Genomic DNA, 15,630 nt, shown 5'->3' with positions numbered 1-15,630 from the left:
ATTCCTTAGGCTCCATGGGTTAAACCTCCATGGACTATCCATGGATTATCTAATTGGTTTAGCCTATCCTAAATAACCATAGATCATTGGCCAACACTATAAGAATCATTGATTTAAACAATCAATCCCCATATATTTAATTAGTCTCTTTTGATCACAAAATTAATTCCAAATTAATTCTTGATCAACACTAATTAAATAATATGATTTCTCAATTAATATATTATACTTATAATATATTAATAAATCACAAATAAACTTATTCTCAAAAGTCCATCCTATCAAATTACACTGATGAAGGCAACCAAAAAGGACCATGCTACAATCGGGTCAAGTACATCCCAATTATAGTTATGGGCTTAGATACCTAATCCAACAGTCTCCCACTTGGATAAGTCTAATAACTATAATTGCCAATGCAACTTCAGGATCAAATTAGCAACCGTAAGCTTTCAAAAGTCGTTGTCGAACTCTGAACCAGTCAGTGAAGCGTCCTTTAGATAAGGGATCATATATTCCTCTGTTCTCAAGATATCTATGTGGAAAAATACATTGAACATAGTCATACTTATTGTATCTGGCCCAGCTCTGTTCTCAAGATATCTATGTGGAAAAATACATCGGCTATACACTTCCTTAACTAAGACACATGGAAGGTATCATGTATCTGGCCCAGCTCTACAGGTAGCTCTAAACGATACGCTACCCTGCCCACCCTCGCGGTCACCCTGAAAGGACCAATGTACCGGGGCCCCAGCTTGCCCCTTTTCCTGAATCAGATCACTCCTTTCCAAGGAGACACCTTCAGGAGAATGAAGTCTCCAACCTGAAAGTCAAGCTCGGATCGTCGCCTATATGCATAACTCTTCTGGCGACTTTGGGTTGTTAGCAATCTTTTCCTGACCTGATGTATATGCTCATTCGTCTGAAGCACTATCTCAGTGTTACCCATCACTCGTTGTCCTACCTCTCCCCATCAGATGGGAGTCCGACACCTCATCCCATACAACAACTCGAAGGGAGGCATACCAATGCTCGAATGGTGGCTGTTGTTATAGGAAAACTCAGCCAATGGTAGGTAAGTGTCCCAACTTCCTCCGAAGTCTAACACACATGCTCGAAGCATGTCCTTGAGCGTCTGAATCGTCCGTTCACTCTGTCCGTTTGTCTGTGGGTGGTATGCGGTGCTGAAATGCAACCTCGTACCCAACTCCTCATGGAATTTCTTCCAGAATCTGGAAGTGAAACGTACATCTCGATATGACACAATCGAGATCGGTACTCCATGCCGCGATACTGTAATGCCCGTAGATCCGGGCTAGTCAATTAGAGGCAATAAGAGTCGAAAACGACTTTTCGACAAAAGATTATTTAGAATAAATAATCTTAACCAAGTTGTATTATATGTCACAAGGTTTCTGTACATATAAAAAACGCCGAAATCCGAGTTATAACGAAGAAGTTATGACCCGTCGAAGTTTCACGACAGAACCGGCACGGCACCGGGAAGCGTAAATAGTGAATTTACGATAGAACGAGATTTAGCCTTAGCGATCTAAACAAAAGTCGTAGAATATGTTAAACTAAGAACATCGATAAAAAGAACGCCCAAATCTGACTTCGTATGAAGAAGTTATGATTTTTCGAAGTTTCGAGTTAGTAGTGTACAGGCCGAAATTAGAATATTAGATCGAGCGGTTTTTAGCCGACACAACCTAAAAGAGAATCGAAGATCTCGTTGAGAGTAGCGTAACGAGAAAAAGATGGGCGAAAACGGATGTCGGATGAAGAAGTTATGAGGATTTAACGGACCAATCCTGTCCCGGCCTTTTAATAATATAAAATTTAAAATCGAGCCAAAATTAGCCAACGAAGTCTAAACGAAAGTTGTAGAGTACGTTCCCACCTTCGCGTGGATATAAAGAACGTCGAAAACGGAGCTCGTATGCGAAAGTTATGATTTTTAAAAGTCGAGAATGCAATTTGCGAAGACTGATAAGGAATTGATGACGTGGCGCATTGTGGGCCGTCCATCGCTGATTAGATCTCACTTCGGATGAAGAACATGTCGCCCTCGCTTACGCCCCGCGTCCGAAGCCAGTACGCCCCGCGTACCCTCGCCCTTATCTCTTCCGGAGTGCAAGCCAGCTGGTCCGAGGTGGCGCCCTTATCCGATGGTTACGCCCCGCGTAGGTCCGAGGTACGCCCAGCGTACCGAGGCCTCGCAAGGCTATAAAAAGGGGCAGAGATTTCTTCATTTTTCACACCTTTTTCACTTCTCTCTCTAACTTCTTTCTCTCTCTAAGTGCTATAAACCTCCCCTAAGCCCTAGTTAAACCCCAAGCACCCTAAGGAAGCCCCGAGGCTCCCGGAGTCCCGAGAAAAAGGAGTTTTTCGGTTTCGAAACGCTGCTCCAATTAAGTCCCGGTTTTCGATAAAATTCGCTGTAAGTGTGCTACGCTTACGCAATTTTTAATATAGCTTTCATATAATTATAGGAATGTTATTAGGTCCTTAAAATAATTATTTGGGCTATTAAAATGAGTTATATCGAGTATTATTAACACTTAATAATACTCGGACTAATGAATTTGTCGCGGTTATCGTTAAACTAAACCCTAGTGGTATCGATACTAGGTTTTATCGAAGGAATATCGTTTTGAGAGTATCGAAGCGCTGTCCGAGTGCTGAGTCACCACCTAATCAAGTGAGTGCATAGTCCCTTTCATCTTACACATAGATATGAAGTATTTTAATATAAATTACGTGCTATGTGTGCATATTGTTTGAATACTTGTTGTCTATGCTGGATGAATGATTTATACATGTTTTAAATGATTTAAACTGTATATTTATTTTATATCTACAAATTTGTTGGGATAAAACATGGATAGATGAAATAGTTGGTGAGTGATGAAATAAAATAATGAGAGATAGGTGATGATAAGAAGGTGATGATAGATAGGTGATTATGAATCGGTGATGTAGGATACTACAACCTTGTCCGACAATTTGGAGATGTAGTCATCTACCAGAGTATAGATGGCGACCACGGACTATTATAGACAACCCCGTGGAAACACCAGCAGGCTAGTAACCTGTAGGTGATGAATTACGAGTTCAGGCGATGTTGTAACTACGTATTCATGCGATGATAGTCTAACCCTTATTATGAATTACGAGTCCAGGCGATGTTGTGGCTACGTATTCATGCGATGATAGACTAACCCTTATCATGATTTACAAGTCCAGGTGATGTTGTGGCTGCGTAATCATGTGATGATACCCTAACTCTTGCTAGACACATATTGAGGGAGTAATCCCCGGATTAGTATTGTCTATGCAATGTAGGCGATGATCCTTAGATAAAGTTTGTAGGAACAATCATATAAGGAAATACGATGTAAGGAGATGAGAAGTAAATATGATATAGGAGATGACCCTTGAGATAATATCTTTAGGGAAGACTAAAAGAAGATAATGGGGATGGGTAATTGGGTTGATTATTTGATTGTTTAAACATAATAACTATATTATTGTGGGTTGAAAACCCTATGTACTCACCAGGTTTCCCAACCTGACCCACTCAGTTTATTTATATCACAGGTGTTGATATGAAGTGACATTACACTGAGAGATTTAAAGAGATGTAGACCACTAGTGTGAATAACTGTAGGTTCTGTTTATGCTTATGTTCCTGTATTAGCGATGACATCCCAAACGTTTTAAAATAAAATAAATACGTTTCTTCGAAAATGTTTTAATAACGTATTTACCATGTTTTTCTGGGAACAAATTCCGCAACATTTTTATGAAATGAAGTACTCTGATTTTTATAAAGCATAAACAAAATCGGTCTTTTCTGGCCGTGATTTTGGGGATGTCACAGATACCACCTCCTTCACATATATCTCCCCTAGCCTCTCCGCAAAAGAGCTCTCACTGATAGCAAGGAAATAAGCGCTCTTCGTTAGCCGATCAACGATCACCCAAATTGCATCGACACTCCTCGCGGTCCTTGGCAATTTGGTGATGAAATCCATAGAAATTAGTTCCCACTTCCACTTGGGAACCTCAAGTGGCTGCAACTTGACATGTGGACGCTTGTGCTCGGCCTTAACCCTGCGACAGGTCAAGCACCTCTCAACGAACCATGCACCATCCCTCTTCATGCAGGGCCACCAATAATCTCCTTTCAGGTCTAAATACATCTTAGTGGCCCTGGGATGGATCGAGAACCTCGATCTGTGTGCCTCCACCATCAGGATGGCACGTGCCCCACCCGTGAACGGCACCCAAATCCGACCCTAAAAGGTCATAAGCCCTCGACTATCGGTAACAAACTCTGATACCTTCCTAATCACTCACTCTTTTTTGCGGTTTTCCGGTCTCACAGCCTTTGCCTGAGCCTCTCGGATGGTATCCAACACCGGAGTCATCACCGTCATCCTCATACAAATATCTTGTATTGGGGCACTCTCCGCCCTACGGCTCAGAGCATCGGCTACAACATTAGCCTTGCCCGGGTGGTATAGGATCTCACAGTCATAATCCTTTACCACATCCAACCATCTCCTCTGGTGCATGTTCAAGTTGGGCTGATCCATCAAGTACTTCAAACTCTTGTGGCATGTGTATATGATACACCGAACTCCATACAAATAATGACATCATATCTTGAGGGCGAACTATTGGGCTTTGAGCAATCTAACACTTCCTAAGTGTGCATGCAACCCTAATAAACCTTGGATCTATGTTTTCTTCTAAAATACATGCAAATAATAACTTCCAAGGTTTCTTCCTAACTAGCATAGCATAAGGATTATGAATCATAAAAGTACTAGTAGAAATACATACCTTTTGATGATGGTTGATTGTTTGGAGTTTGAGAGCCAAGCACCAATAGTGTGAATGCCTCAAATGGAATCACAAATCACCACAAACACTTGGAAAACTTTGAGAGAGTAGTATACTTTCTTGTGGAATCGGCCACCACTAAGTCTCACACTACTAGTGTCTACCCATAGGCCCTATTTCTTGCATCATATGCTTCTTTATATAGTGTGCATGGTTAGGGTGAAACCCTAATAACCCATGTCTTTTCCTTTCCAAGGATCCATGGGTTAAAAGCTCCATGGATCATCCATGGACTTCCATATTAGCTTAGCCCATTAACAAATGAGTATTAGCCCACACTATATAAAATATAATAGCCCATAATTTAATCAGTCTTCTTTTTAATCTCTAAATTAATTCATAATTAATTTAAGACTAAAACTAATTAAATAACATGACTTCATATTAATATATTATAACTTATAATATATTAATAAATCGTAAGTATATAATTCTCATAAAATTATCCATAAATCGTTTGGGTGAAGTGCAACCCAAATGGCCCATGTCGGACCGGGTCAAGTATGTACCAAATAAGTTATGGACTTAGACACCTTATCCAACAGACTCCCACTTGGATAAGTCTAATAACTATATTTGTGTATGTTACTTCAGGAACCAACTAGCAATCGTAGCTCTCGAAAACTCTGTTGAACTATGAAGCGTCATTTTAGATAAGTGATCATATAATCCTCTGTTCTCATGATATCAGCCGGACAAATACATGTAACAACGTCATACTTATTGTCCAGCAGTTTGTTTCCCAATTTTCGATTTGTCTGACAAAGAACTTGATCGAACACATCAATTTAGTTCTGACCGGCCGGTACATAGGTCACAACAAAATCATCGAGGGGCCCAGATATCGCTTCTATTTCTAGAAGGAACAGATAAACTTCGACTCATATGCTTGTTCTACTACTTGTTGAATTGTACACAAAGGCACGTTTTATAACATCAAGTTACTGATGTGTTTACGTGCAAACAATGCACAACCAACTCATAGGTAACAACTCATATCTCTAGGTTCGAAGATTTATATGATATTACCGTCTCACGATCACTCGAGATAAATTCCATGAAGTGATACAAGTGAGCGTGGGTTTATTCCAATACTCATAACTTATGAGCACTCATGAATGTTGTAGCAACCATTGCTATGACCAAACCCATTTAGCCATCTACAAACTTGATTCATGACAGTCTTGATTCATACCTACTTCCAACATATGAACGACTGTGGAGTGTTTGAATAACTTAGTCATTCGGAAAGAATAACCTAGCTATTTTGGAAGTCAAAACATGCAAAGTGAAACACAATAATAATCGAATCCAATATGGTCTCAGAACCCTTTTGAATATAAATAGAACCACCTTTTATTTATCACCATATTGATTACACATTATTCATTGTATAATGTTTCAAACAATCAACTTAAGACTTGAATAAAAACAACAGTCGTCCCATGCTCCTAGCATGTACACTTTGTTTTTCTAAATAATAGGTATGCCATACTCCAAGTATGCACACTATGTTTGTCTATGATCCTTACATTGTGATGTAGATCAATTGAACATGATTCCAATGATACTCATTTCACAATCCCAAATCCTTATTGTAAATGTGAGAATCCCCGATTCCTATCATTTACCAAAAAATCTGTTAGATTTTAAACTTTTACGCAATGTTCCTCTTGTAATGATTATTCACAAAGTCACCAAAACCTTGTCACCAGTCATTACAGAGTATTCCAAAGAAGGTCAACTTCTATGGAACGGAAGTCTCATATTCAAAGTACATTGCTTTGAGCATCCTTCTTGCATTAAGGTTTTCTAATCTTACATAGATTGAATAACTTCCACCTATGGAGACATTTCCATAGTCCCATTTTGACTATCACTTCCAAACAAGAGTTACTTCTTTTCAGAACATGTCAATACGGTCCTTTCTGACAACTTACATCATACTTCCAACTTTCCCTGAGCAACCAATCTTTGGCGAACCTCAGATTTGTCCTCGACAATTGCTTAATCACTTTAGTCATGTCCAGTTCTAGACTTTTCCCTTCTCAATGCCTTAAGCATTTGGAAAATTTAGAAAAGATGAATATTATAGCACATGCAATCGATCCTATATCCGAAGCATATGGGACACGATTCATGATGTTTGACATAAAGACTTGATACTAGACAAGTCTTTTGCTACAATTTTTTTTATTTGCCATGTTTTCAAAATTTAACTATGAAGAGGGATGCCGTAGTCATAATTGAATTTTGAGAACGCAATATATATATAGAATTTCCTTAAGTCGAACCATTCAGACATAAAATTCATATATATGTCCTTGACTAAAGATGATTAAAATCTCAATCTAAGCTTCTAGAATTGAAATGAAGTATAATTTCCTCTCCCTTAATTATAGCAAAACGACTTTTTCAACCCCTGCAACTTCATGAATTGAAACTTTGTTTTCTATAATTAACATTGCTAACTTGCAACACTAAACGTAATAATCATGCTCCCACTAACATGATGATTATCAGCATAACACTTATGCTCCCACTAGCTCTGACAAATTTCCAGAAATCTGCTGGACTTCTGAAATTTAGATTCATACACCCTTTCTTAGATAGCTCACATGTGTGTCTAAGCAATTTCAAGAACTATGAAAAGGGATGCCGTAATCATAGTCTCATTTCTTAGACCTTTTCCATTTCTCACAAGTCCATGTTAGTGTGTCGGTTAACCACACACGCTCCACTAACGACTTTTGAAAATGCAAATAACACAATTGATATCTACGTAAAATCTACTTAGTGAAAGCGTTTCCTCACCATCATTTTCATGAATCGGAGAGAAACCTTATGACACTTAGATTTTATATTGTATGAGTTCCTATCCATGTGAATTTGTCAAAACCATAATCACAAGATAAGGTTAGTGACAAATTCAGCCTTACATGGATTAAACTTGTTCAATCTTAGTTTCTTGTCACCTTGGTAGCACAAGGCCCACCAATGCTTCCAAGTTGAACTCTGATAACTCACATGCAAATTCAACTTATTTGAAGTAGGTACAGAAATAAGAATTATGTCAACACGATAGGTTGCAAACCTTAAGTCGTGTGCTAGTGATAAATTACAGGTTTTACTCTTGATTAAATCTTGAAACTCTTTCAAGATCTTTATGGCTTCCACTGTCCCCTTGACATATAAGTTTCCCCAGTCAAGAACCATTCTTTGACAAAACAAATATTCAAGGGATAGTGTGGATTCTTATCAAGACTAACACTTCACACAATTGGTCTTAGTTGGTCTTTGTCTCATCCAAGACATCACAACTTACCAATCTCAAATGTACAAGAGTAGAAAACATTTTACTCTTACATTTGACTAGTGTTAATAAATCTTCCTTTATGTCACTCAAAGTTACAATCTTGGAGTATGACTCTAAGAATTTTTTTGGAACGAAGTATGGCTCATCTTCTCGATCTTAACCAATCCAACAATTCATGACCTCTCTTCTTAGCCATAACAATGCACTAAGACGTCCTTAGTGTATGAATTTGTGATATGGTTTCATAATCATTAAGATGATCATGAAATACAATACTAAAGTACTCTCCCATCCTTTCAGATTTGAGAAACTTTTATCTTTCTGCCTAATTTGATTCTTCTCATTTGTTTTGTCATACATTGTAACCTTTCCAATGTTACAAAATTATACTTAACCTTATAAGTATAATCACATTTACTAATCTTTAGTAAATCATGACAAATCAATCTTTGTGGCGGACCTTGACCAGCGCACACCCGGTGTACCTAATTCCTTAGTCCTTCAACTGACTCACATATACATGTGATCAAAGAATTATTCTTAATTTTCAAAGATAAAAATTCTCATTCATCATACAATACAACTTGTATGATTCCAAGTTTCTGTCCAATTGAAACTTGGGTGATGAAAAACTTTCTTCATTTGGTAAATTCAGACACTACCACAAATGAAAGAATCAAATCCACTTTCCAATATTGCTATTACTGGAAACATATAAGCAACAATTTTCCACAGATGCCATTGTAAGGATATTTTCAAAATAAATAAAATTAAAACCCTTTTTTTCGTTTATTTTAAAACTTTGCGGAAAAACTTATCCTTACAATCCACATGAAAACCTTGTTGTTATCTATTCATAAGCAATATATTATAACTCTTAAGCAATAGCTCAAAATTCTGATTGCCGAACCATGCGATCGAAACCCACCTTCGCAATCAGAATCAACATATACTTACTTTAAGCTTCCTATCTTTTCTTTGATTCTTAAAACATCAGCATGTGACCCATTCACATTATGTAATAAGAATCTCCAAATAGAAACTTAATAGAGTTAGTCAGTGGACTTTAACTGAAGTAGAGTCAAACCTCTTGACTTGATCAACCTTATGACCTTTCAGGTGAATAGGGCAGCTTCGCAACCAATGCCCCTTCCTTTGGCAACAAAACACATGGACCCTTTGGTAATGGCACATGAGACTATCTCAGACTTAACCTTTCTCTTTACCATTTGGTCAACCGAGTTGACTATGGCCGATCCCTTTCCATTGGGAAGAGAAATCTTTTTCTAGATATCCAATGCTACCATTGTCAATGTCCATTTAGGACTTGGGAAGTTGTTCTTTTAATTAAATTTGCTTTACTGGTGTTCCAAATCATTGTTGATTCCATAACACCAAGCAAATAGATAACATCATTAAGGGTCATGTCATAGTCTGTCTCATAGTAGTCCCAAAAAGACTCACTATGTTACTAAGAAAGTGATTGAACATCCAACTTTCACGAGACTTTGACACCCAACTCTCCCGACTTGTCAATATGTGACTTTATCTCCAAGATGTGAGCACACATAGACTATGCTTGCCAATAGGGATTGAGTAACTTTAAACTTTTCAAGAACTTGTGGGTGAGGGAGAATAATTGGAGGAGGTGGAGGAAGTGAAGCATGATGTTGAGGGACACCATCTTCAAGAGATTTGGGAAGATCATAGTTGTCTGAACCAGACACCTATAATGGGAGAAAATCAAGTTAGTTGATTCAAAGTCCTTAATATAACACCCAATATGAAATATTAAGGCTAGGACCCAACATAATATTTTATAATTTGGAAGAGGGATGTCGTAATCCAAGCTATAAAATATTTGAAGGTAGGCGAATGACGATTCACCAATTTCCACCATGAAAAAACGAAATAATTTATTAGGTTTTAATTGGATTTGAAATTCCTAGATCTTTTGAGATTCATTGAACTTTTCAATGGCATGTTTCAATCTCGAGTGTGCCCTCTCAAATTTTGTGACTGGGATGCCCAGGATCACAAAACAAGGTGTGAATAACCATACCAATTCACTTGGTACCCTTAATATTATCACCCAATCAATGTGCCAGTTAACCACACACGCTCCATTGATCTATGACAAACATTAAGTCGCCCTTCGTGATCCTTACTAGTCCAAGTTAGTGTGCCAGTTAACCACACACGCTCCACCAACGACTTGGTAAGGTACAAAGTGTGAATTCCATAGGCTAGCACCAAATTCACATTTTTCCTAAAGTAACTAAGATTGGGAATTAAATAAAACATTTAGTTACTTTATAATATTCATCATACTTAATGATAATTTATAAGTCCTTGTCTTACCCGTTCGGCTAACGACCCTCCACCAGTCAAGCAAGCGGTGGGTGAGAGTGGACACCCATTAAGTTGTCATTTTATAGGCAACAACCTTATACCCACCTTATAGACCGGCTTCGTGAATGAGGCCTACTAACGGTAAAATGACTTGTTCTTATACATACATATAATAATTAACCATTAATCTTATAATAGTATAAGGGTAGAATTTTAACTTTTAAAACTTCTAGGGTATGGAATTAAAGTTTGTATGAGACTTTACAAATTCCAAAACTTGAGGGCAGGTTTTGAACAATTCATAAACTTTTGGATATTCATAACTTATGAGTTTTAATTAAGTGTTTAAAACTTTTAATGAAGAGTCTCTTGGAAATCCATAACTTGAGGACAAGTTATGAAGTCCATAAAAGCATTTATGGGAAAAACTCTTCAACAAAATGTAACCTACAACTTCTTAAAAAACATTTAAAATAAAAAACTCTTGGAATTCCATAACTTGAGGAAAAATTAAGAATTCCATTAAAACACATTAAGATCAAGAATTAACTAACAAACAATTTGCAAATAATTCCTATGATCTAACAAAACTCATATGAACATGAACATCCACATCAACAATTTCAAGAATCATATGAACACATATAAACTTGAAATTTTGATTATAACTTTGAAATTGGTCCACCATCATCATTACCACATCAAAAACAGGTTTTATATGATCAAAACAGTTTAAGGTAATGATTCTAGACCAATTCCAACACCAAAACTCGAAAATCTGCACTCAGGCCTGCCAACTCGTCGAGTGCATGAACTGACTCGGCGAGTTGGTTGAATATACACATGGACTCGGAGAGTAGCATGAATGGACTCGGCGAGTCTGCTGTGCAGAATGCAGTTTTTCGACATTTTTCAGCAATTTGCATCAAGTATTCAAGAAAACAAGCCTAGGCTCTGATGCCACTGTTGGGCTTTGAGCAATCTAACACTTCCTAAGTGTGCATGCAACCCTAATAAACCTTGGATCTATGTTTTCTTCTAAAATACATGCAAATAATAACTTCCAAGGTTTCTTCCTAACTAGCATAGCATAAGGATTATGAATCATAAAAGTACTAGTAGAAATACATACCTTTTGATGATGGTTGATTGTTTGGAGTTTGAGAGCCAAGCACTAATAGTGTGAATGCCTCAAATGGAATCACAAATCACCACAAACACTTGGAAAACTTTGAGAGAGTAGTATACTTTCTTGTGGAATCGGCCACCACTAAGTCTCACACTACTAGTGTCTACCCATAGGCCCTATTTCTTGCATCATATGCTTCTTTATATAGTGTGCATGGTTAGGGTGAAACCCTAATAACGCATGTCTTTTCCTTTCCAAGGATCCATGGGTTAAAAGCTCCATGGACTTCCATATTAGCTTAGCCCATTAACAAATGAGTATTAGCCCACACTATATAAAATATAATAGCCCATAATTTAATCAGTCTTCTTTTTAATCTCTAAATTAATTCATAATTAATTTAAGACTAAAACTAATTAAATAACATGACTTCATATTAATATATTATAACTTATAATATATTAACAAATCGTAAGTATACAATTCTCATAAAATTATCCATAAATCGTTTGGGTGAAGTGCAACCCAAATGGACCATGCCGGACCGGGTCAAGTATGTACCAAATAAGTTATGGATTTAGACACCTTATCCAACACGAACACCACGACCCCAAACTCCAAATCGTGGGTGGGATACCTCACCTCGGGAGGCTTCAGCTGCCTTGATGCGTACGCTATCACGTGCCCTCTCTGCATAAGCACCGCACCCAAACCCGATGTCGATGCGTCACAATATACCACAAAATCTTCCATCCCTTCCGGGAGGGCTAACACCGGGGCTTCGCATAATCTCTGGTGAAGCATCTCGAATGAGGTCTGCTGCTCTGGACCCCAACTAAAAGTCACACCCTTCCGAATCAACCTGGTGAGAGGAACGACAATCTTGGAGAAATCCCTGATAAATCTCCGATAGTAGTCGGCCAATCCCAGAAAAATTCTAATCTTGGTGGGGGATTTCGGCACCTCCCATCTCATAAATGCCTCAATCTTGACCCAATCGACCAATATCCCATTCTGGTTAACGAGGTGTCCCAAGAACTGGACCTATCGTAACTAGAAATCACACTTGGAGAATTTGGCGAAAAGCCTCTCCGACCTCAATACTACGAGAATCTCTCTCAGATGCTCCTCATGTTGCTCTCGAGATCTCGAATATACCAGAATATCGTCGATGAACACAATCACCGACCGATCCAACATTGGCCTGCACACCCTGTTCATAAGATCCATGAATGCTGCCGGTGCATTGGTGAGCCCAAAAGGCAACACCACGAACTCGTAATGCCCATAACGAGTCCTAAATGTCGTCTTTTGGATATCTTCATTCCGCACTCTCATCTGATGATATCCAGACCTCAAATCTATCTTGGAGAACCAAGACGCTCCTTGCAACTGATCTAACAGATCATCGATCCTTGATAATGGATAACGATTCTTGATCATCAACTTGTTCAACTCCCGGTAATCAATGCAAATCTAGTGTGAACCATCCTTTTTCTTGACAAAAAGGATTGGCGCTCCCCACGGCGAGCTACTCGGGAGGCACCCTGGCAATAGGCGCTGCCCCCAGAACCAAATCGATGCGGAACTGCACCTGCCTCTTGGGAGGCACACCCGACAACTTCTCGGGAAAAACATTCAGGAACTCACGCACTATCAGAACATCATCAATCAAATTCGGTCTCTCCGCAGCCACTCGTTTATCCATCACATAAGCTACAAACCCGCTGCAGCCCTACTGTAAACTCTGTCTCGCTCTAGCAGCCGAACAAAATGCTGACCCACATCGGGTAACCTCGCCATATACCGTCAGCACTCCCCCACTAGGGTCCCGTATCGTCACTATCTGCCGCTCGCAGTCTATAATCGCCCCAAATCGGCTTAACCAATCCACGCCTACTATAACACAGATGTCCCCCATCGCAATCGGGACCAAATCTATTAGAAACTCAACGCCGAAGATCTCAAGTATACATCCTCGAATCACGTCGGTAGCATACACCACTCGCTCGTCAGCTATGGAAACTCGTAGAGGTCGACTCAACGCCTCTCGTCGAATACTGATGTGCTGACTAAACGCTAACGACACAAATGATCGACTCGCACCCGAGTCAAATAACACCAAAGCAGGTACATAATTCACAAGAAACGTACCTACGCATATCATAAAATAAGCACATTATCTCAACTCATCATAAATAAATGAAAGAATACATACCAGCCACAACATCGTTTTATATTTTTTTTTCTTAAAAACGCACGTCCATTCCTGAAGATCACAAAATGGCAACCAAAAACTAGGGCTTTTATTTCCCCCTTACATATAATCGTGATTTTCAGAGTTTCAAAAACACTTCCCTCACTTATGACTTTCTTCTTCAATCTTACAACCATTTAGGGTTTTGGCATACAAGAAATCTATTCGACTCATCACACACCAGCTATTAAGGGAAGACATCAAACAAGTCTCATGTGACACCTTCAATGGTGCCATCAAGTGGAAGGACATGGATGCGCTTTCCATACTTGACATCTAGACATTGGTGAACAGACACAACATCGCTAAGGCAAATCCTTGGGTTTGTCCTTATGATCTTGTTCATTCTAATTTTTGGCTCATCACATGTTTTCGCACCTCTACGGGTGAAATTTTGTTCTGATATGATGATTAGGTCAACATAAGGTCTCGGAGATGAAGGTTGTCTTCCCAGTCTAATTAATTGATTATCAACGACTCCTTTGTCTCCTATCGGTGATTTCCAGCTTCGGTCTTCACCCACATCTGGTACGTCGACTCCCACAACCACCGTCTTTAGTCCTAGTTGAAAAAGAAGATGAAAATGGCTTCTTCAAGATCCATTGTAAAGGTACTTAATTTTATCTTTTCTATTTAACTTATGTTCAACTTACATCATGGTTTCAACCATTGATACATTCAATCCCTCAACCACTGTGTTTGAGAAGTGATTTTTGCAATTAGATTTGCTTTTCAGAATACCCAAAACTGATTAGCAAGGGCTATGCAGACTACGTCTCTCCTTTTCCATCCCTGTAAACAAAAAACTTAAAATTAGGAAGAAAAAAAACTAGCTGAAATAATGGATAGTGAGGATTAGATGAAGAGTACTTAACTATTTTGATGACGACAACTAAAGACTTTGCTTCCTTGTGATGTCATATATCAGGTATATATATATATATATATATATATATATATATATATATATATATATATATGTTTATATCTCATGATACATGTTACATTTGCTAACTTTCTGTATGAATTCAGTTCCATTCATGATTATTGAACCCTAATTCAGTTTGCTCCAGTTAATACACCTGCTGTTGTGAATGCTTTTCTTGAATACTGGAAGCCATATGCACTTGTGCTAGTAGAAAGTGAACTATGGAAAAATCTTGTTCTTATTGCCTTAGCAAAGGGTGTTAGTACAAATATAATTTACCTTTACCTTTTCATTCACTTTTTTTTTTCAAATCTATGAATTTAACTTAACCTATTGATGTGTGTAAAACCCACTAGTTTTAAACCTACTTTTAATTATCAAATAACACACAAAAGGCAGTGAACCTATCAATTGTGGTATAGTTCAAGCAAGTAGGGTATCGAACACAGGGAACGGCAAATTAAATACTAAAACCTAATTTATCTAATTTAACTAATAAGTAGGGGTTTTCTCTAGTTTTACAAGACTAGAAACTTACTAATTATTACTAACTTAAACTAGAAAACAAAGACTTGACTAGATTCAATAACGGAGAAGTACTTCTATTTAGTTCAACTTAATTGATCCTATGGTTGATTTCAAGGTAAAAGTGCAATGGATTAATTCTCTTGCTAGTTACCGATTCAATTGATTAATTCCGTATTCACTTCATTAATCCTTAGCAAATAAAT

Source organism: Lactuca serriola, chromosome 4 (genome assembly GCF_051521515.1).
Source record: "Lactuca serriola cultivar US96UC23 chromosome 4, Lser_US96UC23_V15, whole genome shotgun sequence".
Lineage (NCBI taxonomy): Eukaryota > Viridiplantae > Streptophyta > Magnoliopsida > Asterales > Asteraceae > Lactuca > Lactuca serriola.
Note: the sequence above shows the minus strand (reverse complement) of the source record.